The 24,298-nt window shown below is 32.3% G+C and overlaps 1 pseudogene; it reads right to left on the bottom strand.

The window, feature by feature from the left end:
• Window positions 1-846: 846 nt before the first annotated feature.
• LOC145291722 (U2 spliceosomal RNA) lies at window positions 847-999 on the bottom strand (annotated as a pseudogene).
• Between the last annotated feature and the right edge of the window lie 23,299 nt (window positions 1,000-24,298).

Below are 24,298 nucleotides of genomic sequence, written 5' to 3' on the forward strand. Positions count from 1 at the left end.
CTCTCTCTCTCTCTCTGTCTCTCTCTCTCACGCACACATACACATAAGTATATACAGTAAATAGTAAGTCATGAATATATATATATATATATATATATATATATATATATATATATATATATATATATATAGGGTGTCCGTAAAGTTACTATACAGTCTTATTGTTTTATTGTATTATATTTGTATTAATAGTTAATATTTATTTTTTTTTACAGGTTTATTTAATCAAGCATGCTACGCAAGCTAACTTTGGAAGAGCGCAAATTTATTTTGAAGCGATATTGGAAAACAGAAAACATTTGTTTGCCTTGATTGTTACAGTCTTTTCGGATGTAACACGTGTATTTTCTGAGATTTTTATAAACATAAAGGTGTTATTTCTTTTTATTTCTTTTGTTACAAAAAATATTTTAATACAATATCTTACTGTACTGTTAATATATTACAGGGTGTCTGTATAGTAACTTGTAAGACTGTATAGTAACTTTACGGACACCCTGTATATATATATATATATATATATATATATATATATATATATAGTAATTGAGCTACACGGAATTTTAGGCGTTTCATACTCGTATGGATTTGTCAGGTTTATGCGTGGAATTGATGTTACTGCATGGGTTTATATATACACATGCCGAGCCGTGTGCGAAGAGACGTCACCGCAAGGAAAAAGAAAAAGAACTGCAAAAAAGAACATGGGCACAGATAGACAATGATGTTCGAGAGGACAGAGGTCAGAAAGAAGGGGCACGATCGTGTTTCATTCGGGAAAGTACCCGGAAATAAATGTTGTTGTTTCTATTTATTTGCTTCTTCACGAGGGCAGAGTAAGACATCAGAGTCGATTTTTAATGTGGGGAAATACACAAAGAAAAAAAAATGGTCGCAGTCGTGAAGGATCTCCTTTCCACGAACAGAGAATAAAAAAATTAAATGCAGTGTTAGAACAGATACTACACTTTGATCTTGGCCCGAAGGCCAAGAAGGAGTTGAGTTATTACTTGCAACATACTCTGCTACAACGTGCTGGGTCCTGGATGTCTACATTTTAACGCGTGTTAGGTTGCGTAAACGCTTGTAATGGTGCAGTTGTGTTAAGTTTCATAGCTAACCAATCAAATGCGTTGTTATTCTCGCACATGTTTTCACTAGCCAATGGCCGGGATTCTATTAAGCAAAAGTTCGACTAACATACATTTCACCTTTCTTTCTTCGGTTTTCGAAAAGAGTGAGTCATTCTTCTTTGTATATTAAAAGGTGACTTTGTTTAAACTTGGGTGTGCTTATATATTAGGTGTTATTTAGTTAAACTTTTATATAATATTTAATTATTATTATTATTATTATTATTATTATTATTATTATTATTATTATTCACTAGGAGTTTTTCCACAGGCCATTATCAAATATTTGTCTTTAAGAACAACCTGTGGTGTTCCCTGGAGTTCGAGTGACAACAAGTCTCCCCATATATATAGTATTCTCCACCTCTTTTGATAACATTTGCAAATTAATTTGCCGTTTACAATTGATTTCTCGCTGGTAACGACCATTGGTTTTCACCGGAATTTGATCCTCCTGGGTTGGTATCGGTTGGCTCCGACACTTGTCTTTTTAGAGGGGGAAAACGGGTTCATTTACAATTATACAGTTTTCTTGATTCCATGTGGAGTTTCTTTACGTTTTTGTTTTTCTTCTGTTGCAATTGCTATAGTGCCCCGGTAGTTAATGTGTTTTAGTCACTGTATTCAAGGATGTTCCTTCATATTTCAGCCGTTTTTATTACTGTTATCCGTTGTATCTTCTCAGCCATCACTCTGATTCCAATTTCTCCCATTCTCTTTTCAAAGATTTTCGGTATTGTTCCTAGAGCTCTTACTATTAATGGTGTTATCCTTACTTTCTTCATTTTCCATATCCCTTTCAGTTCCCAGTTTCAGTTCTTAGACTAGTTAGGCTTATTTATTTAGCCCGCTTCCCGTTTTGATATTCATCTGTGGTCTGCTGGAGCGAAATCTACAATCTGGCAGGACTTTTCCTTATTGTTAACGATTATTACATCCGGTCTTCTGGTTTGGATGAGTTTATCTATTCCAGAGGATATTGTAACTTTTGTTTTACTGGCGCTATTTGTCTGGGTGTTCAAGATGCAATTGTTTGCATAATTCTCAATGTATTGCCTTCCCCACTTGATCGTGTCTATTCTTATATTCTTTTTGGGCAAGTTTGTAAACTTATGACTATATATATATATATATATATATATATATATATATATATATATATATATATATATAATAAAGAAATTAGAAAACATCTACGTGGAGAAACAAACATTTAGACGTATCTAATCTAATTTAAAGTATTTAAAAGACGCAAAAAGTGACAGCTGAAAAGTTAACGCCACTAAACATGTCATTTAATCCGTGTAGGATTAGACGGCTTCTCCATCTATTATACATCTATATATCTGTATATATATTAGTGACCTAGCAAAGTTACAGGGGAGACAACCGGAGAAGAAAACTAAAACTGGCTGCCAAGACAATATATATACAATTATATTCAAATTTGGGCATACGAGAGGCGTGCAATAAGTAATGCCCCTGACCCACTTCCAGTTCTGTGATCTAGCTGAAATTTTGCATGTGCAATGATTTATATCTCTACATGTTATGTGGCAAATTACAGATTTGAACAAATTGTGGCTTCTGTTTTACAGGTGTTTGAACTGAGCCAGGTGTGAAATGGAGCCTGTTGAATGTCGAGTAGTGATCCGGTTTTTGTATTTGAAAGGACGCACAGCACAGGATACTTTTGATGAAATCAAAGAAACTTATGGTGATAATGCCCCATCACATGACCCTGTAAAACGATGGCATCGTGAATTCAAACGTGGCCGGAAGTCTGTGGAAACAGCTCCCCCTTCTGCCATTGATGAGGCATCTGTCCGTCAAGTTGAGGCTGCCATTTTGGAAGATCGACGCATTACTATTCGCCAAATAGCCCAAGATGTCAAGATTAGTACACGCTCTGTGGAAACTATCATTCATGTCAATTTGCATATGCATAAGGTGTCTGCCAGATGGATTCCCAGGTTGCTCACACCATTCCAGAAGCGAGAACGCGTCGAGTGCTCGAGGATGAATTTGGAGATGTGCCAAGAAGATGAGTCAAAGTTTTTCAAAAGACTGACTACACAGGATGAAACCTGGATCAATCACTATGATCCAGAGACCAAAGCCCAGTTAATGCAGTGGAAACACTTGGAAGCACCACCTCCAAAGAAGGCAAGGACGCAGCCCTCCGCTGGCAAGGTCATGCTCACAATCTTCTGGGACCAGGACAGAGTAGTGATGACAGATTTTCTGGCAAAGGGTACCACAATTACAGGAGCCTATTATGCTTCACTTTGGAGGAAATTAAGGGAAGCTATAAAAATCAAGAGGCGGGGAAAGATCAGCAAATGTACCCTCCCCCTGAAGGACACCGCTCCGGTCCACAACTCGCATGTCTCCATATCAGAAACACGGGACCATTATACCATAGTTTTTGAGAATAGCTCGCGTTACTTTAAAATTAATAGATTTTATACTCCAGTTTCTAGCTTAGTAAAAAGGATGATAAAACAAGGTGGGATAAAACTAAAATATTTAAAAAGTTAGATAAAGCATTTGTTCGTTATCTTGATGCTTTTGAATCGTTTAAAATTAACCAGAATATATTAGTAAAGGAAATCCAAAACTTTATTAGTAATGTATAAAATGTATTTCTAAAAAAATGTATATATGTATAAATATTGTTAACCTTTATATATATATATATATATATATATATATATATATATATATATATATATATATATATTTAATTTTCAATAAATAAGAATGTAAATATACAAAATACTAATCATAGTAGGGGTGATAAGTAGTCAAATGGATTAATCCTAATCTTATAAATACAAGACTGGTAAATTAAAAAAATATATATCTGTTTTGAATTTGGAAACAGATGAATCCCACATGTAAGAAATTCATTTTTATAATGATAGATAGATAGATAGATAGATAAAGTAATTAAGAATAGGAAACTAGATCTAATATTTGTAACATTTTTTTCCTAAGATTAAGGGAGGTGGTGTTTGATCAACACTGCTGGAGAGTCATGATGTAATATACTGTTTTATTTTTAAATCCCCGAAACAGTGTTTCATGGTAAACAACTGATGATCCCTTAAAAATAAATCATTACTGGTACTATAGTGAATTCGAGAGACCAAGTTTATGCAGTGATTACAGGTGATTGAATAACTGACTGACTAAATGGTTTTCTAACGAATGATAAATTTTTTTTGTATAGTTTTAAAGGTTAAAAACTTCCAAGACAATATATACATATATCACATTTTGGCAATTTTCTAAGTTTGAAATTTCAACGACTATTGATTAGTATTTAACAAATAAAATCTCATTGGAAAGCTAATGACCTGCATTGTGTTGTGTGCTAGATGACGTTTGCTTTTAAGGTCGCATATTAAGGATATCATCCATCATCCAGGGTCTATTTTTGGAACTTTTTTCAGCAATAGTATGTTTCAATCGTAGTCATTAGTTTTCCTAGTTTTGCATATGAATGCCAAAATATCTAATATTTTCCCCAAACCTCTGGCCGTGATGGAGGGAAAACTAAAAATTGCTGTAATGGTTTCAAATGATGTGAAATAACAGCATGGAGGAATTTGATTCCAAATACTTTTCATATGTTATATCTCCCCTATTTGGTTTTCATACATAAAGTAAAGTTCACAGTGTATTAAGATCATTTGATACTGGAGATATTCATAATCGTACCCTATTTCCGAAAGAGGGGAAATATAACACATAAGAAATATTTGGAATCAAGTCTCACATTGCCGTTATTTCAGATTATTTGAAACCTTAGAAGCACGTTTTCCTCCATCAAGGGTAGTGGTTTCTGTGAAATATCACATATATATATATATATATATATATATATATATATATATATATATATATATATATATGTAAAACCTTCAGAATATATATATATATAACCTTCAGAATATAATATTTATATGCATATGTATATATAATCTTCAGAATATATATATATATATATATACATATATATAACCTTCAGAATATATATATTCCCTTCAGAATATAATATATATATATATATATATATATATATATATAACACATTCAGAATATATATATATATTACATTCAGAATATATATATATATATATATATATATATATAGTAAATAACCTTCAGAATATATATATATATATATATATATAACTTTCACAATATATATCTTCTTTATTATTATTATTATTATTATTATTATTATTATTATTATTATTATTATTATTATTATTATATAAAAGAACTCATTTTTTGCCGTGTGAGTATTACCTTAATAGGATTAAAAATCAAGACATTACATGCAAATGTAATATGCGCAAACTGCAGCACAGGATCAGAGGTTTGCTATAGGCCTATTATCCTTGCACTTTCCCGATAACCGTACATTCCTATATTTTTCCCGGTGAGAGTTTGCTTCCAAAATCGGTTAGATTCAATGGAAGTTGCAGCATCTTTTCTCTCTATTAGATTCCTCCTTTCCTCGCTCCCTATTTACACCGCATCGGTTACGTTCACAAGGAACAGTACGAGAAAGCACCGGTTTGGAATCGTACAAGGTTATTTATGCCGGTTTTTTGTTTTTTTCTTCTTCTTTCCCTGATGTATACTTTCTGTTTTTACCCTAAATAAGATAAAAATAAAAAAAATATAAAAAGAAAACGCTATTATTATTATTGTTTTATTTTGCTTTTTTTGTTAGTGTAAGACACAACCTGCGGGACTAACCAGTTTTTACTTCCGGTTTTCACGACTCTAACCTTGAAATCTAACTATACCTTTATTTATTATTGCTTGCAACTAAACATTTATTTTTACACAAAGAATTAATTCTTTACTGTTTATGATTACAACGCAACCATATCGTGAATCCACTTACATTACACTTGAATTAAAATTAAAACAAATAAATTCATTTAGAGTTCGAGAAAACAAAAAAACATTCAGTTATGATTCGTTCACTGCGGAATTGAAAATGGACCTAATTCACTTTTTAGTTAATTCATCACGTTTTTGTTTTTGCGCTTCCGCCTCAATGATTCGTGTTAGAGCGCCCCCCATCAAACTTTTTGGGGATTTTACAAACAACTGGGACCTGGCGGACTGTTCATTTTTTAAATCGTTTTCTTTTTTCCACGATTTTTTCTTGATAGTTTAAATATTGTTTTTATAATATTTAAACAGGGTTATTACTTCGCTTTGTTTTAATTTTACCCCCTCTCCCAACCACACACGCATCTAAAAACCCGGGCAACGCCGGGTACCCACCGCTAGTATATACATATATAACCTTCAGAATATATATATATATATATATATATATATATATATATATATATATATATATACTAGCGTGTTCCGGGTATTTGGAGGTGTATGCTGAGCAAAAAAAACACAGTCAATTTTTTAGCTTTGACTCCTATTATGATCCCTTAACATTTATTGTTTTGGGCTCAAATCATGTTATCAAGTTAGATCCATGTCCAAAGAACCTATATGTAAAATTTCAAGTGTTTAGACCCCAATTGTCGGAGGAGTTTGGTAGAGTTCAAAGGTCAAATCGTTGAACATTGCTCACTTAACAGCCAAATTTCTGGCCGAAAACCGATCACAAAGATTTCCCCAAATCTCAGTACCCTGTATATCAAATTTCGAGTCTGTAGACTAAAAATTGACAGTTATTGCGTAGGGAAATGTACACACACACAGACAGACGCACAGACACTTCACTTTTATAGATATACTAGCATTTCAGCCAGGCGTTGCCCGGGTGTTTGGATGTGTCTGTTGAGCAAAAAAAAAAAAAGCAAAAAAAAAAAAATGGTAGTAGGAAGGCAGGCTCTAACCGTACCGCAAAGGAGGAAAAGAACGGGGAAAAAACTGACGTCTATACTGTGTTCGACCATCGCCAAACCGGAAGTGACATTTCTAAAAATTAAGGCTAGACAATCGAAAGGAGAGGATGACTGTCAAAAATATCGGCGAAAAAAATCAACCCATCCTTGTAGAAAAATTCCTAAGTTGAAGATATTAATATTTTAGCCAATCTTTCGATATTTGTCGTCTGAAAGGTCGGACTTTTAAACGATACTGATCTTGGTAAAATTCGTCGCCTTTGTAAAAAGTTTTAGGCAGACATGCAAACATGCATATATACATACGCATATATATATATATATATATATATATATATATATATATATATATATATATATATATATATATATATATATACGTAAACCAGCGGAAATCGTGAATGTAGCAAATTTTATTTCCCAGACAGTGCTCAACAGTAATACTTCTTAAAGGGGCTTTAATATTATATATATATATATATATATATATATATATATATATATATATAATTTAATAAAGAAAAATAAGGATTTAAAACTATATATACTAATATATATTATATATATATACAATTTAATAAAGAAAAATAAGGATATAAAACTATATATACTAATATATATACATATATATATATATATAGCTACATAAAATAAGAGGTGTAGGATAAGTGAGAACTCTTTTTACCATGATATTTCGAAGCATAATGCTTCTCATCAGAAGATGCCAGAAGGTGCTAGATAACATAATAGGGTTGCGATGTCTAGCGATAGTTACCCCACTATCCTAATTAATGCATCACCCTTATTGAATACATGAATAAATCTATATATATTAGTACATATTTTTTATATCGTAATTTTCGTTCCTTATTGATTTCTATATAAGCTCCAAAACAGTTTATAGAGCTTTGTCTTATCCCGATAAATCCCCTCTTAAAGACTTGATCATATTCATGTTCTTTTTACTCCCCCATATATATAGTCCAGAGAAGCTTTGAATAAACAGAATGCAAAAATAAAAACAAAGAATGCAGTTTAAATTCCCGGAAAAAAATAATTTTAATCTATCGCAGACTAAGTACCTACATAATCCGACTTCTAAAAAGTTTATAATGACAAAAGAGAATTCATTTATACAAGGATAAAAAAACACTTTACTAAAATTGTTAACTAGAAATAGACTTAGCATTTGCATAAGCCGGTTTCGCAAAAGTCTTCGATTTTAAAACAGAATTTAACTACGTAAGGATGAAAAGAGAAAACCTTCACTAAAATTTTGTAAATAGAAAACGGAGATCATCAGCTGCTTACCATGTAGCTGTTTCGGAGATTTAAAAACAGGGCGACTGTTAAATACATGGCTCTCCAGTGGATAATACAACTTCCCTCCCCCCAAAATGTAAAATAATACGGTTACTATTTTTTACTAATATATGAAAAATAAATAGATGAATTAAATAAAAAAATAAACAAAATGAAAGAAAATTATTAATAAGCAAGTTTATGATTACAAGATCCATTCTGCGACATATTAACTAGCATATAAATGTTATGAGAATAAAAATGCATAAATGCTTAAGTACCTTAGGTACCAGAAAGACAAATAGATAAGAGGAAGGAAACCTAGCCATACATGTCTAAAAACCCAATATATAATCTAAAGAAGCTTTGAATAAAAAGAATGCAAAAATAAAAAATAAAGAATGCAGTTTAAATTTCCGGAAGGAAACAAAAAAAAAAAAAAATTAACTTTAACCTATCGCAGACTTAGCACCTATAAAATCCGACTTCTAACTAAAAAAGAGAATTCATTTATATAAGGATGAAAAAAAAAAGCCTTAACTAAAATTGTTAAATATAAATAGACTTAGCACTTGCATAAGCCGGTTTCGCAAAAGTCTTCAATTTTAAAACAGAATTTAACTACATAAGGATGAAAAGAGAAAACCTTAACTAAGATGTTGTAAATAGAAAACGGTGATCATCAAAACTGGGATATATTACATTCCTTGTGATGAATATTAAATGTGATGCATAAAAGTGGTGCAAAACCGTCATTTTTCGCATATATATATATATATATATATATATATATATATATATATATATATATATATATATATATGTGAAAAAATTTGATCCGATCACATCTTTTGTGATGAGTATTATTATGATAGGAAATGCAAAAACTGAATAAAAAATTTTTTTTTTAAAAAATGGAAAAATATATCAGTTACAAATAAATTCTATTTGACTCATGGTTTAATTACCGTAAAGTTTGTTTGATATTTTCGACTAATTGTCTCGTCGAGGTTCGGTCAGGCCGAGCAGCAAGTGAGCGTAATTGGCCAATTTGTCGAATGTCGACCTAAAACGTTGCAAACGTCTTCAGCGAGTTTATTGCGAAGACAGACAGAAGGAACTTGATGCCATTATCACAAGTGTGTCGTCTTCCTACAGTCGTAATCGTACCAGCCATTCCCACGCCATTCAGTGCTCTTGAAGATAAAAGTATAGATAGATGGATAGAGAGACAGAGAGAGATGATAATAATAGTATGGAGACGAAAGAGAAAGTAATGGAAAAACAAATATATGAATATATCGATAGATAGAAAGACAGACAGATAGATAGATAGATAGATAGAGAGATAAAAAGATAGATAGATAGATAGATAGAAAGACAGAGAGAAAGATAGATATATCGATAGATAGATAGAGAAGCAAAATAAGAGAAAGAGGGGTTAGGGTTAAAGTTATGGTTATGGTTAAGGTTAGTGAATACTAATAGTATAAAGGCTAAAGAGAACGCATTTCTAAGAGACACAACGAGAAGGAGAGAAAGAAGAAATAATGGAAATTAATATAAATAAATTATACTATAAAGACGAAAGAGATAATAATAATAATAATAATAATAATAATAATAATAATAATAATATATGTACTAGCAGTTCAGTCCGGTTTTGCTTGGGCCCTATGTACTGTTCATAACTTTATATGCATATGTATATATTAAAAAGTGTTCATATGTATAATAATGCCCTTCTATATAATAGGATTCCTTAACTACCATAGAGAAAAGTTGCTAAAGACCGCAGAGGTCCAATTTTTTTTATTTTTTTACTTTGACCATAACTTTTATCCTTTAATATTTATTGTTTGGGGCTCAAATCAAATTAAAATGTCTGACCCATATCCAAGTAACATACATCTTAAATTTTAAGTGTTTAGACCCAAAACTGGCGGAGGAGTTTGATAGGATTTGCAAAGGTCAACTCTCTCAACTTTGACATCTTGGCAGTCAAATTTTTGCTCCCAAACAAATTAAACAGCTTGCTGAAAGTCTTCGTACCCTTTATGTAAAATTTCAATTGTTTAAACCGAAAATTGGCTTAATAGTTTGCTAGAGACTACAAAGGTCAAATCTTTTGAACTTTGACCCCTTGGAAGCCAAATTTTAGAAAAAAAGCGATTAAAAGTCTTGCCATATGTCTGAATACCTTTTATGTAAAATTTCAAATGTTTAGACCAACAATTGGCTTAATAGTTTGCTAGAGACCGCAAAGGTCAAATCTTTAAAACTTTGACCTCTTGGAAGCTGAATTTTCAGCCAAAAAAAGCGATTAAAAAGCCTGCCCTATGTCTGAACACTTTTTATGTAAAATTTCAAATGTTTAGATCAAAAGTTTGCTGAGTTATTTGTAAGAGACCCCAGAGATCACAATTTTAAAAACTTTGACCCCCAATTCTGACCACTTAATATTAACTGTTTTGGGCTCAAATCGAATTATACAGTTAGATTCATGTCCAAGTAACCTATATATAAGATTTAAAGTGTTTAGACCCAAAATTGTCGGAGGAGTTTGGTAGAGTTCTCAAAAGTTAAATCGTTGAACTTTGACACCTGAACAGCACAATTTCTGCTCGAAACCCAATTAAAAAGATTTTCCCAAATCTCAATACCACGTATGTCAAATCTTGAATCTGCAGACCAAAAATTGACAGAGTTATTTGGTAGGAAAATGTACACAGACAGACACGCATAAAGACATTTTTACTTATATATATATATATATATATATATATATATATATATATATATATATATATATACAGAAAATGAAAGAGAAGACGGGTGATGAGAGAGAAAGAAATAAAGATAAAGATAAGGTAAGGGAGAATGGTAGAGGTCAATAGAAAATCAGGATAGCGTAAAGATAACAGAGACAATGTTGGTAAGAGAGACTGATATATATATATATATATATATATATATATATATATATATATATATATAAAATACGAAAGAAAAAAAGATGCATAATAAACGATGTTTATGTTTCTTCTCTGTTTCAAGAGGGAATTAACGGAAACCAAAAGAGGACATGCACATTTGCGCATGCGCGCCTGAACGGAAAATCGACAAAGTGCACCACTCAGACGCACACCAACCCCAACAAACAATCCCATCTCTGATGCTGTATATATATACATATATATATATATATATATATATATATATATATATATATATATATATATATATATAATCTTCAAATTCGGTTTTCTTTTGTGTGTATCGATATTCATATTAAAAACCATCTTTTCTATTCATGGTATTTATTTGCTTTCCCACCAAAGCAAATTAGGCACAAGGCCGTTTTTTTAATGTGGAGAAAAAAACCAGCTCCCCTAAAAGTAGGGTAAAAAGGGGGCACTCTGGTTATGACCAAAAATAATAATTGTCCCAGTATAGAGGGTTTCCTCTCCATTGACATTAGAAATATTTTAACTCCTTATCGTATAGGATTTCGATGTCTATCATCTCTTCAGAGGAGAAAATATTAGCAAATAGTTATGTTTTACACCATTAAAATTCATAGAGTAAGAGAAGTTAAAGAAAAGGATATAAAACTTAACTTTTATATCCTTTTCTTTAACTTCTCTTACTCTATTTCTTTTAATTAATCAATTTTAATTGTGATTTTCCATGTCTTACTTATTTTAGCAAATAAGGTGTACACCATTATAACTATTTGCTAATATTTTCTCCTCTGAAGAGATGGTAGACATCGAAATCCTATAGGATAAGGAGTTAAAATATTTCCAATGTATCCTCTGTCTTACATAGAATAATAAAAATCTTTTTATCTTAAACTCAAACATTTCACGTCATAAATTTTAAAATTCATTGAATGACTTATATATATATATATATATATATATATATATATATATATATATATATATATATATATATTCCGAAACTAAATTTTACAACGTTGTTTTGTTTCTTTATAAAGATGCCACTAAACTTTTCTAGTATCCTTATTCAAATTTCGATCAGGAACAATTACCTATTTTAATTCTAGAAAATATCTCAACTATAATGCTTAAGCCTAAGGAGTCCTAGAGTGGATGAAACGCGGAATATTCAGTGTAGCTTAATCGCCATATATATTTTATAAATTACTAACTAGCTCTACCTACGTATTGAGCACTTTTGAAGTAAATACTTAAAGTTTACGCATAAATCTATACTTTCGTATATTAATTTTATGTGAGTAAATTAAGTAGTTATATATATATATATATATATATATATACATATATATAATAAAATAGCAAAAATAAGCATATAATCTCTAGTTATAAACTATTTTGACTAAACCGTAATGGCGTCTATTTGAACTTATCTCACTTAAAATATTCAGATAGCATAAAACTCATGTTCTATATTATGTTTATAATAATAGAAGATTATTCCAAGAACTAAATATAAAACGAAGAAAATAAAAAAAATGCTGTGCTACTTGTAATGTTCATCTTAATATTTCGGAACTGTAATCTCTTCATCAAAGTCTATAATTATTGCTTTATCATCCTTTTATAAAAAAAATAAGCCATATGTCTATATGTTAAAGTTTCTATGGTTATGTAATATTAACTGTTAAGTAGCAGTGTCCATATGCTGCGTTCGATATTTTACGAGGGGTGGCTAGGCAAGACTGACATCAGTTGCATTGAAGTATGTAATTAATCTAAATAAACAACGATTAAAACGAACGTATTATTAATAGTTATATTAATAAACATATCTTTCTATCTTTCTGTTGTATCTTGAAAAAAGTTAAAATACAAAATATTGACACCAGATCACTGAAGTTAAGCACTGTCGAGCCTGACCCATACCAGATGGGTGACCATTTAGAAACGTGATGCGCTGTATGTACCGCAAGGTAAAAATACCAGATTGCGAAACTGGCGCGGTCGATCCTTCTCCTTGGGCCTCTCTTAAGCCGTGCTAGGCAACCTATCTAGTGATGATGAAGATACCCTTGATAGTCCTAGCGAAGCATAACGTATTCAGCTACGGACAGGATTTGAATATGTTATTATTAGACTGTGATAGTGTTCAGGAGAGATGGCGAAAATTATTCGTGACTTGGGCTATCCTTTGCTATAAAAGTCTACTTTCCAATGAGAAATAGGTACAAACGTTATTATTAGACTGTGGTAGTGTTTAGGAGAGTTGGAGAAAATTATAGGTCATTTGGGCCACCGGTAACTATAAAAGTCTGATTTCTATAAATAAATATGTGTAGATAAGTAAATAAAATGAATTATATAGATAATTAAAAATAAATAGATAAACGAAAAAATAACGTAAATTAATAGATAAATGTTATTATTAGACTGTGATAGTGTTCACAAGAGATGGAGAAAAGTCATTTCGGTCTCCTGTACTCATAAAAGTCTAATTTTTATAAGTAAATATGTATAGATGTTATTACAGGGTGACTCCCCCAAAAAACAGAGGGCATTCAATTATTTTTCTGAGCATTTTACAGTCAACAGAGAAAAAAGGGGCCAAAGACCCTATTGTTTTGATGTGATGTTTTGAATATAATAAACTAGTTATGGCCAAAGTTTCATGTCATTCGGACAAAACTCTAAGAAACGGGGCTTAATTAGAGTTGGGGTCCGTTTCTTTTGGGTCACCCTGTATTAGCACTGTTATAATGTTCAGGACAGTTGGAGAAAATTATAGGTGATTTAGGTCATCCGTAACTATAAAAGTCTGATATTTATAAATATATATGTGTAGACGAATCAAATCAAATCAATTAAGTAGATAAATAAAAATAAATAAATAAATAACACAAATAACGTAAATAAATAGATAAATATATTATTATTAGATGTTGATAGTGTTCAGGAGAGTTGGAGAAAATTATAGGTGAATTTTCGTCACCCGTAACTGTAAGATTGAATTTCATAAATATATGTGTAGACGTTATTATTATTAGACTGCGATAGTGTTCAGGAGAGTTGGAGAAAATTAGAAGCTTCTTGCTTCATCCTTAACTATAAAGGTTTTAATAAAAAAAAAATATCTACAGATCAATAAATCAATAAATTAATAAATCGATGCAATTTTTAATATTTATTAACAAAAGACACGTAATAAGTATATATAAAAAAAATGAATAAAAAGTTTAATAAAATGAGACACCGCAAGTGGCAATCCCAAGACGAGTCCTATATAATTTCTAAATTCAATCCTTGTATTTCGAACGTTAATTAAGCATTTCTCGACATCTCCTCTTGATACTCAACATGAATTATATTATTTCATTAGTTAATCGGTTGCTACTTAATAAACATTAAATAATTCCAAACTCCATCCTTAATTTAAAACTCCGTTCCCTGAAAACTGAAAATTATCGTTTTTTTTTCGCTTTTTTTTCTTTTTGCATTAAAAAAAATTATCCTTTCTTTTTTGCTTATGAATATTTTTCCGTTTTATTTATTTATTTTTATTTTTTTTATTTCCATTGTTCTCCCAAACAATACTCTTCATCTCAATCATTTCCTTCAAGATTTTTCATCCCTGCATTTTATTTTCATTTTAACTTCCGCTTTTACTTCATGTTCTTTCGTATTATTTATAAGCTTGTAATAATTATTGCAATACTAGCAGATGTACCGGCACTGCCCGGTATTAAACGTAAAGTTATATTCTTAATAAAAAGAAATGAATTAAAAAAAAAAAACAAACAGACGAAAAGAAACCAAGACATGTGTAGGCGAGTATTATGCTTTTTCTAAATAGTTAACTTCTTGTTAGTAAAAAAAAAAAGTATTCGAGCTGAGATCGAAACCAAAACCTAAAGACAGTGAGATAAGTACGATAACCATTAAGCCAGCTTGCCATGATTTAAAACGTGTTTTCAAACCTACTTATCCTAAACATAAGGAATCATTCATGTTAACGATTCGCGCATTCTCGGTGGGGAAACAGTTGATAAACATAAAAATCCGATGACCCTCCCCCTTATTACCAATTTTTCAATTTTGACCTTCTAATAGCCCTTTTTATCCGGATGAAAACCGATTATAAAGTTTTGAACATTTCTGAATACCAAATTTCAACCCTGTCTATAAAATATTTGTTGAGTATATTGGCTTAGAGTTGTCCTCACACTCACATTCTCACTTATATATATAAAGCTGAATGTATGTTATAATATAAAGCTGAATGTGTGTGTGTGTGTCTGGTCACGAATAGACTCCTATATGGTTGACTATTTAAAAAAAAACTGATTACATATAATGATAGAAGATGTATCGAGACACAGGAATGGGTATGTTTGATCTGACAGAACGGTGGTTCATAAGTTGTGGGGTCTGCATTCGCGCCTGGTCCACAAAGTATGGAAATAAAAAATTTTTTGATATAGATGTACATAAGAATACTTTGATAAGTATGTTTTAACTTAAATAGGGATGGTATAATAAATTGTGGGGTCTGCGTTCGCGCCTGGCCTCCATAGAATGGAAATAGGCACAAACTTTAATAAAGACTTTTTCATATCTATCTGCGTAAGTATACTTTGATAATTATGTTTCAGTTTGAAGAAATATGGTATAATAAAATTATGGGGTGTTCGTTCGCACCTGACCTCCATAAAATGGAAATATGTCACAAAGTTTAACAAGGTTTTTTAATATATATCCACAGAATATTGTGATAAGTGTTTCAGTGTTAACAGGTATGGTATAATAAATTATGGGGTTTATCTATTTTATTTTTACTTTCATCATATTTTGCTTTGTTTTTGATACCTCAAATTTACAACCCTTCCTTTTCATAAGCTATTATACTTTCATAAATCAGTCCATTTTCTGTAGGCTGTTTTTGAACCCAGTCAACGACGGGTACTTTTGCTAGTATATATATATATATATATATATATATATATATATATATATATATATATATATATATATATATATATATATATAATCTCCTATAACCCCTTTTCTAATACAGCCCAAGTACGTTATATTCAGAACAGTCAAAGGTATTTGACGGTCATTTTTGAATAAAGAGTGATCTTGTCTGTCGGGCTGAGGCATGGTTCTGCTTAGACCTAGGAGGTCAACTCTCCAATATTGTTGCCGTTTGTCTTTCGGGTAGAGTAAATGTATTGTTTACTGTCCTAGGTGCTCTTACCAGAGATACCGACGATGCTGTCAAAGTGACTTTTGAAAGCCCAGAGTGCTAGGTTTATTTTCCCCACCTTCCGACCTTGTGTCACATCTTGCGGGGGAGAGGTAGGAAGCAAATACTACCAAGAGAGAGAACGTTGTATCGTGAGCACAGCATTTACTGCTACCTTGTTTTGAAGGTTATGTATATATTATTATTTTCTTTTTACTATGAAGGTCACCACATATCAAGACATAGAGGCCACTCAAGGATAAGGGTTAAGTGTTAGGTAAATGGTGAGATAAGATCAGACCCGGCGGAACTTGCGTAGAACTAGATTATCTAAATCTAAGACTGAAAAGGAATGCATTTACATTAGACTTGAAAACAACCATGTTATAGTCAGCCGGGAAGCAAACAAACGGTATTGCATTCCACAGACGGACAGCTGTAGGGTGAAAAAAACTCTGCTCTTGGAATTTTCGTTCAGTTTTGGGCACGGATAGGGAGTGAGGAAAGTTGTTGTCGGTTGTTTTAGCTAGGCGAGTAATTGTGAACGTTTTACGGGAAGGGATGATAGATTGGAGCTCAGTCGAACATCTTCTATAAAATATCTATAGAACAGAGACAGACTCGTAACGTGTCTTCTGTGAGAATAAGGGAGTAGAGAGGTGAGAAGGTCATCGCCCACGAAATTTCGAAGATGGTTGTGTGTCCTATCAAGGCAGAAAAGAGTGCTTGTTGAGGGCTCCACCACATATGTGGCAACAGACATTCACCTTAGGCCGTATTTAACTCTTGTAATCTCCTTTTGCTTAATCGTTGTTCTCTCTGTTGCATTAAACCTTTTCGTTATACTATTATTGTAACAGAGCGCAGACACGCATATGGCAACTATATGCAAATACCGAAACATCAGCGAAATGACGTCACGGCAAGAAAAAAAAAAGACTATAAAAAGGAGATGACGTCACAAACGTAACAAGAAGTCACGCGTGGCGGGGAAATGAGGAAATAAATGTCATTGTTTTGAAAAAAAAACATGAATCGATTTATTACTTGTCTTATGTTCCTTTGCGACCGAGTCTACAACGAGTTGGGCGTACGTGTCTAAACGTGTACTACGTTACATTGTGTTTATTTTGTTTCTTTCCACTCGCGTAACAAACTGATCCTTTTCAATGATACAACGGAAAACAAAAAAACACGAAACGAACAGATAGATTTAATAACGCAATAAAACTCCAACTTGTAATAAATATAATAAAATGAGGTTTACTAAATGTTGTAGCAGAAAATCCTTCAACCCATCTTTCGTGTGCTGATACAGAGAACTACATATAGTGAACACTACATGCACTGATATCTTTCTTTTTTTTTTTTTACTAATCATTGTCTATCTGTTTATTTTATTTTCTATTGAAATGAAGCTTTCTACCTTCATTCAACTATCTCTCGATATTGTTAGAAATAAATATATTCCTTTAATATAATTTGCAAAGTAAAATAAAATTAGAAAGTATAAATAAATAAAATAAAACAACAAAACAATTTGTCAGCTGTGTTAAATTTTATGAATAGTTAAAAGATATTTTTTATTGGGTAAAATTAAAAGCTGTCTTTTGCGTTTGTATGAAATAAGCAGACGTTTCTTTGAAAGTCAATCTATCTATCTATCTATCTATCTATCTATATATATATATATATATATATATATATATATATATATAATATATATATATATATATATATATATATATATATATATATATATAAATGAATGTGTCTGTGTGTGTGTCTGTGTACATTTACCTACGCAATAACTCTGTCAATGTTTAGTCTACAGACTCGAAATTTGATATACAGGGTACTGAGATTTAGAAAATTCGAGGTTTTGTTTTGGCCAGAAATTTGGCGATTAAGGGGTCAAAAATTTCAACGATTTGATCTTTGAGAACTTTACCAAACTCCCCCGACAATTTTGGGTCTACGCACTTGAAATTTTAGATATAGGTTCCTTGGACATGGATCTAACTTAATAACTTGATTTGAGCCAAAAACAATAAATTTTAAGGGGTCATAATAGGGGTCAAAGTTAAAAAAAATTGACCTCTGCTGTCTCTTCCAAATTATTCAGACAATTTCTGGTCTAAATATTTGAAATTTTACATAAAGTGTATTCAGAGATAGGGCAAGCTTTTTCATCAGTTTGGGTCGAAAATGTTTAGTTACCAATATATAAATGTATGTATGTATGTCTGTTTGCATGTCTGCCTTAAACTTTAAATAGAGGCGACGGATTTTACCAAGATCAGTATCGTTTTATAGTTCGACCTTTCATACGATAACTATCGAAAAATTGGCTAAAAACATTAATATCTTCCCCTTCAACTAGGCACTTTTCTACAGGGGAGTCACTTTTTTCGCCGATACTTTTGACAGTCATCCTCTCCTTTAGATTGTCTAGCCTTAATTTAAAGAAATGTCGCTTCCGGTTTGGCGGTGGTCGTAACAGCATAAACGTTATGTTTTACGCCTTTCTTTTCATCCTTTGCGGTACAGGTTCGAGCCTGCCTTCCTACTACCATTTCTTTTTCTCAACATACAGATCCAAACATCCGGGCAACGCCGGGCTGAAATGCTAGTATATATATATATATATATATATATATATATATATATATATATATTCAAATAAAGTACCAATAAACAATAAACACTTAGCTTTAGTATTCTCTCTCTCTCTCTCTCTCTCTCTCTCTCTCTCTATATATATATATATATATATATATATATATATATATATATACATACATAAATATAGTAATAAAAACTATAAAAACATAGGAGAAAATAAATAATAGAAAAAAAATTGAAAATTAAGACAAAAACAAAAAAGAAAAATACGAAAATAAGCCTTAAAACAAGAATATTGGTTTGCACGGTACCCAAGATGGCCGACCTGTAACAACTTTGGGATGGAATTTCATTTCCCCAAACGTACGCACTAGGTTTATGATGTAAATAATTAACTTTTTGTTGTTAGCATCGGATTGAAATCACATCTGACGAGTTGATGAGAAAAAAATTTCCATGAAAACATAACATCATAGAATTGTCATCCGATTAACAAAACGGCTGTAATGAAGAGCTCCAAGATGAAATAGACAAAAGTTATATAAAAGAAAAAAATGTACGTCTTTGTATTTTAGCAAAATTCTGTATTATATGTTATTGTTTTCCAGAGCTTAAGTAACCAATGATGTTTAACGAGGTTAATGCAAGAGTTCTCAATATCGAAGTAGAGCAGGGTATAATGTTTATTTTTATTTTTTTACATAAGCAGTATTATGTTGCTGTGCAATCATAACCATGTTTCGGTTAGCTAGTTACCAGTTACTAGAGACCTCTTCAGGTGATACAGCTTATACGAAAGCAAAGTTTGCAATGAAAATATCAGGTCTTCCTCGTCACAGGGAGTTAATATCAGGAGGTTCCCTTTTTCACAACATCTAACGGAACCACCTGATATTTACTCTTTGTGATTGGACTTAGCTAAGAATTCCTTAAACTTACTCAGCAAACTTGACAACTTGATATTTTGCGGTTCCGAAAATTTCTACTTGTTTCTTGTAACAGGTTCAGCAGGAATTAGAACACACATTACTAAGTCCTGATTGTCACAGTTGTTGAATTTCAAAACGTTTATCATTAAAACACTACCGTGTTTGAATATATGGTTAAGTGGCAGTTTTAGTTATTTAGAACTGCTTTAAAGCTCACCGCTCATTCATTTTTCGACCAAATTTCAAACAATTATTAGAGTGTATACATCACCTTCTCAGCTATATTGTGAAAAAAAAATTCAATTTTCGTTCAGTAAAACAAAAGATATGATAAATTTTCTCGTGTTCAAAATCGTAAAAATATTTAAGGAGATGAGCAACCCTTTTTATGACTAGTTTCCATAGTAACCACGCCGCTTCAACGACTACTGTTGCTACTAATTCACTGCTCACGGAAAGAGAAGTTACAAGTGAAATAGGGAGAATGGAAGAATGAAACAGAGATAATTGGAGGATGTCATTGAAAGCAGATGAGTGCCGTACATTATTATTACATATGTGTTTATGGGGACAAAAAAAAAGACTGAAATTAAACAAAGAACAAGTGAATTTATTGGAAGCCTGGAAAAATCATGGATTACAATAGAAAAATTGGAGCATGGAAAGCAATATGGTTAAGCTTAAACACGGAGAAATAAAAGACCAGTTGTTAAAACTGGAAAAGAATTGGACAAGATATTCTAGTAAAAATATAATAAATTTATAACTTAAAATATTGCAGCATTAAGAATATTTTAAAATTCAATTTATATCATTATATAATCATGGAGCACTCTGGTCTAGCAAATATTGCCTGGGTATCTCAGTTGGCATTCCTCGGTGGGGGGGGGGGCGCCTCAAGCAACAAGCAATATACTTGCCCCGCCCGAGGGCCGGGAAGCAAGATCTGGGAAAGTGGTCCTCTTAGGTAATACTCAGGTGGCGTACCTCAGTCCGACAGTTAGTTCGCCACGTAAATGGCCCATTACCCGTCGAGCTGATTGTCAAGAACGGATTCTTGACTGGTACTTACTACCCGGTCTCCAAGCAGCCGAAGCAACGAGGAACCGCATTCTCATAATTAAAAATAATTAGGAGTTGTTGACGGTTGTTGTAAAGTCTGACATGAATGTGTGTTTGCGAGCTTAACGCGAATTTTATATACAGAGTGTCCAAAAAATCACTCAAGGGTTTTGAACTTAAATAGATTCCTTATTTTTGATGATGTCTTTCTCTACTTAACAGTTAAACGAGTTGGATGTAAGTGTGACACAGGAAATAAATAAATAGCACACACGCTAATGTATGAATATGTAGATTTTTTTTATTAAATGTTTAAAATCATTTTTTTTCTGGTAATTTCGATGTAAGAAGAATAAAAAATATAAAGTCTTTTTTCAAAGTTTTTTTACACCGAAAGTCTCAGAAAAAAACTCTGTTTCTTTTTCTTTCTTTTTCCAATTCTTCGTTTTTTTTTTTACTTTGTTTTCTATTTCTTCCTTTATTCATTCTCTCTTCCATTTCTAGCGTTTCTATCATTTTCTAATTCACTTGTATTATTTCGTCTCCTATATCCACCTCCCCCTCTTTCTTTGCGTATCACTACTTCCTTCTTTGTTGTATGTACACTTTGTACGTTCTTTCTTTGCCCAAGCTGGTTCTACCAGATCAGGTTGTCTGAAGATACTGGTTTCCTGACTAAAAATACATCAAACATTGTCTTTTTTCCTTTCTCTTTGCAAAACTCTCGTATGTTCTGCAAAACAATTTTAATCTACAAAACACCTCAACCTAAACCAAAATTCATGAATACATATTTGAAACAAAAAAACTTTTTCCCAAAATTACTGTATTCGGCTTGACATACCGTAAAACAAAACAATGAAACACAACGAATACATTTTTAAAGATATGAAGAACTTGAAGCAGAAACGCCTTTACCAAAATGATCGAGGTTGGCATTAAATAATTAAAAAAAAAAAAACGGTCGATATGCCGTAAAACAAAAGACAACTCTCTTCCCACACAAAAAAAAAAAAACGATTACTTCGTGTGTAACACCGCGTTTGGTGGCTATATTCAAATACCGAGCAGTGAGCGAAATGACGTTACGGCAAGGAAAAAAAGAATATAAACAGGAGAGAGAGAGGGAGAGGGAGAGAGAGAGAAAGAGAGAGAGAGAGAGAGAGAGAGAGATTGTTCCAGAGCATGTTCGAAATCACGTTATAGACGTGAGTGACGTCACGGCCGTAACGAGAAGTCACGCGTGGCGGGAGAATGAGGAAATAAAGTTCATTGTTAAAAAAAGGAGTCGAGTTATGTCTTATATTCCTTTGCGACGTACACTGCATACAACGTGTGGGCCCCGTGTGTAAACGTAGGTTACGCGTGAAATCTAGCTCTAGAATGTAAGATGTAGATCCAATCTGTGATTAAAGTGTTGGGAAAATTGTTTGGGTCATTCTACTGCCCCAGAAAATACCCGACTCCTGATACAACCCTCTATTTATATAACAGATACATCTTGAGATGGAGGATTGTTGCCACATTTAGAGTGGAGCCGCTCAGAGCACTCTTTATTGCTTAGACAGAGTTCAAATTCGACTTCGAAATCGAGTGAGAATGATCTCTTCTGTTTCTTACAGTCCTTTTTACACAGAAGAGACGCCGTTAGTCTCTTTCTGCTCTATTGTTATTTCCATGTAAAGTACTCGACGAGGCTATAATATCTCTTTCTCTCTTTCTTCTTCTTCACTTCATCCTTCATTCGTCTCTCCTTTCTTTCCCTTCATCCCCTTTCTCTCTTCTTCCCTCCCTCCACTACTCCTCTAATTCCTTGCTCGTTCCTTCTCTTTCTATTTTCTTCTTCCATCATTCTCTTCTTTCCCACCTTCCTCCTTCCCTTACCTTCCTTTCGTTCTTTCTCCCTTCCCTCCTTCCTTTCTCCCTTTCTTTCCCCATTCCTTCATCGTTCCCGTTCTTAGTTCTTCCCTTCCTTCCTCTTTTCCCTTTGTGATATTTTCTTCTTTTTTCCCACCTCTCTTATTTCTCTCCTTCCTTACTTCCTTACCAACCCATCCCTCATCCTTCTTTACCTCTCGATTTTTTTTTCTTTCATCGACTCAGTCATCCATTTTATTTTTTCATCTTCACTTTGATTTCTTCTCCATCATTCACACCTTTCTCTTAAAAAAACAAAAATACTGTTCTCTCGTTTTTCCTCCAAAAATCAAACCATCTCCCCATTCTTCCAACACCATCTCTCTCACACTCTTTTTACTTATACTTCCACGGAGGACAACGCCGCTCATTAAACCCTATTTTTATTCTTAAATTACTTCCTAAACACTCGCCGGTGCACGCACCCCATATTCCATTTCTTCCATTCTTTTCCACCCTGACTTGTCAACTCTTTTTATCCAACGTCTTACGATCGACCCTAATTACACGGTCTCCTATTTTCCTGTTTTCTGTAAACCCTCCTATAATCTAGAATATAATTAAATATTTCCTGTACGCGTGTGCGCAGGCACGTGTTTATATGTGCGTCAATTATAGGCTCTACTCTATACTACGACTACTACTACTACTACTCAAATCGTCGATGTGTAGAATGCGTAATGAAAGGGACGAAACATTATCGCATATCATACTAGAATGTCCTATACTAGCCCAGCATCAATATATATATATATAAAAAAAAAAAAAAATGGAGACACGACAAAGTCGCTCAAGTCCTACTGTAACTGGAATATATGCGAACTTTATGAATTAGACCACAAGGAAAAGTGATATTAATATAAACCAGAAGTGATACAAGTTAAACGGACAATGTCAGACTTCTTTGGGACATGCGCATACAAACTGATAATGTCCCTGAACAGTCAATACATGAAAATGTTCTAAACAACAACAAAAGAAAAAAAAACAAGATAGTTTGCTTAATCATTGATATAGTCTTCCCTTTTAATACCAGAATGCAACAGAAAGAATATGAAAAAGAAATAAAAATCAGGAAGGAAATCATATAAGGAAACTACCATGAAACAACAACAACAACAACAACAACAACAGCAACAACAACAACAGCAACGACAACAACAACAACAACAGCAACGACAACAACAACAACAACAACAACAACAACAACAACAACAAC

This window comes from Euprymna scolopes, chromosome 12 (assembly GCF_053919585.1).
Source record: "Euprymna scolopes isolate OS-2025 chromosome 12, ASM5391958v1, whole genome shotgun sequence".
Lineage (NCBI taxonomy): Eukaryota > Metazoa > Mollusca > Cephalopoda > Sepiida > Sepiolidae > Euprymna > Euprymna scolopes.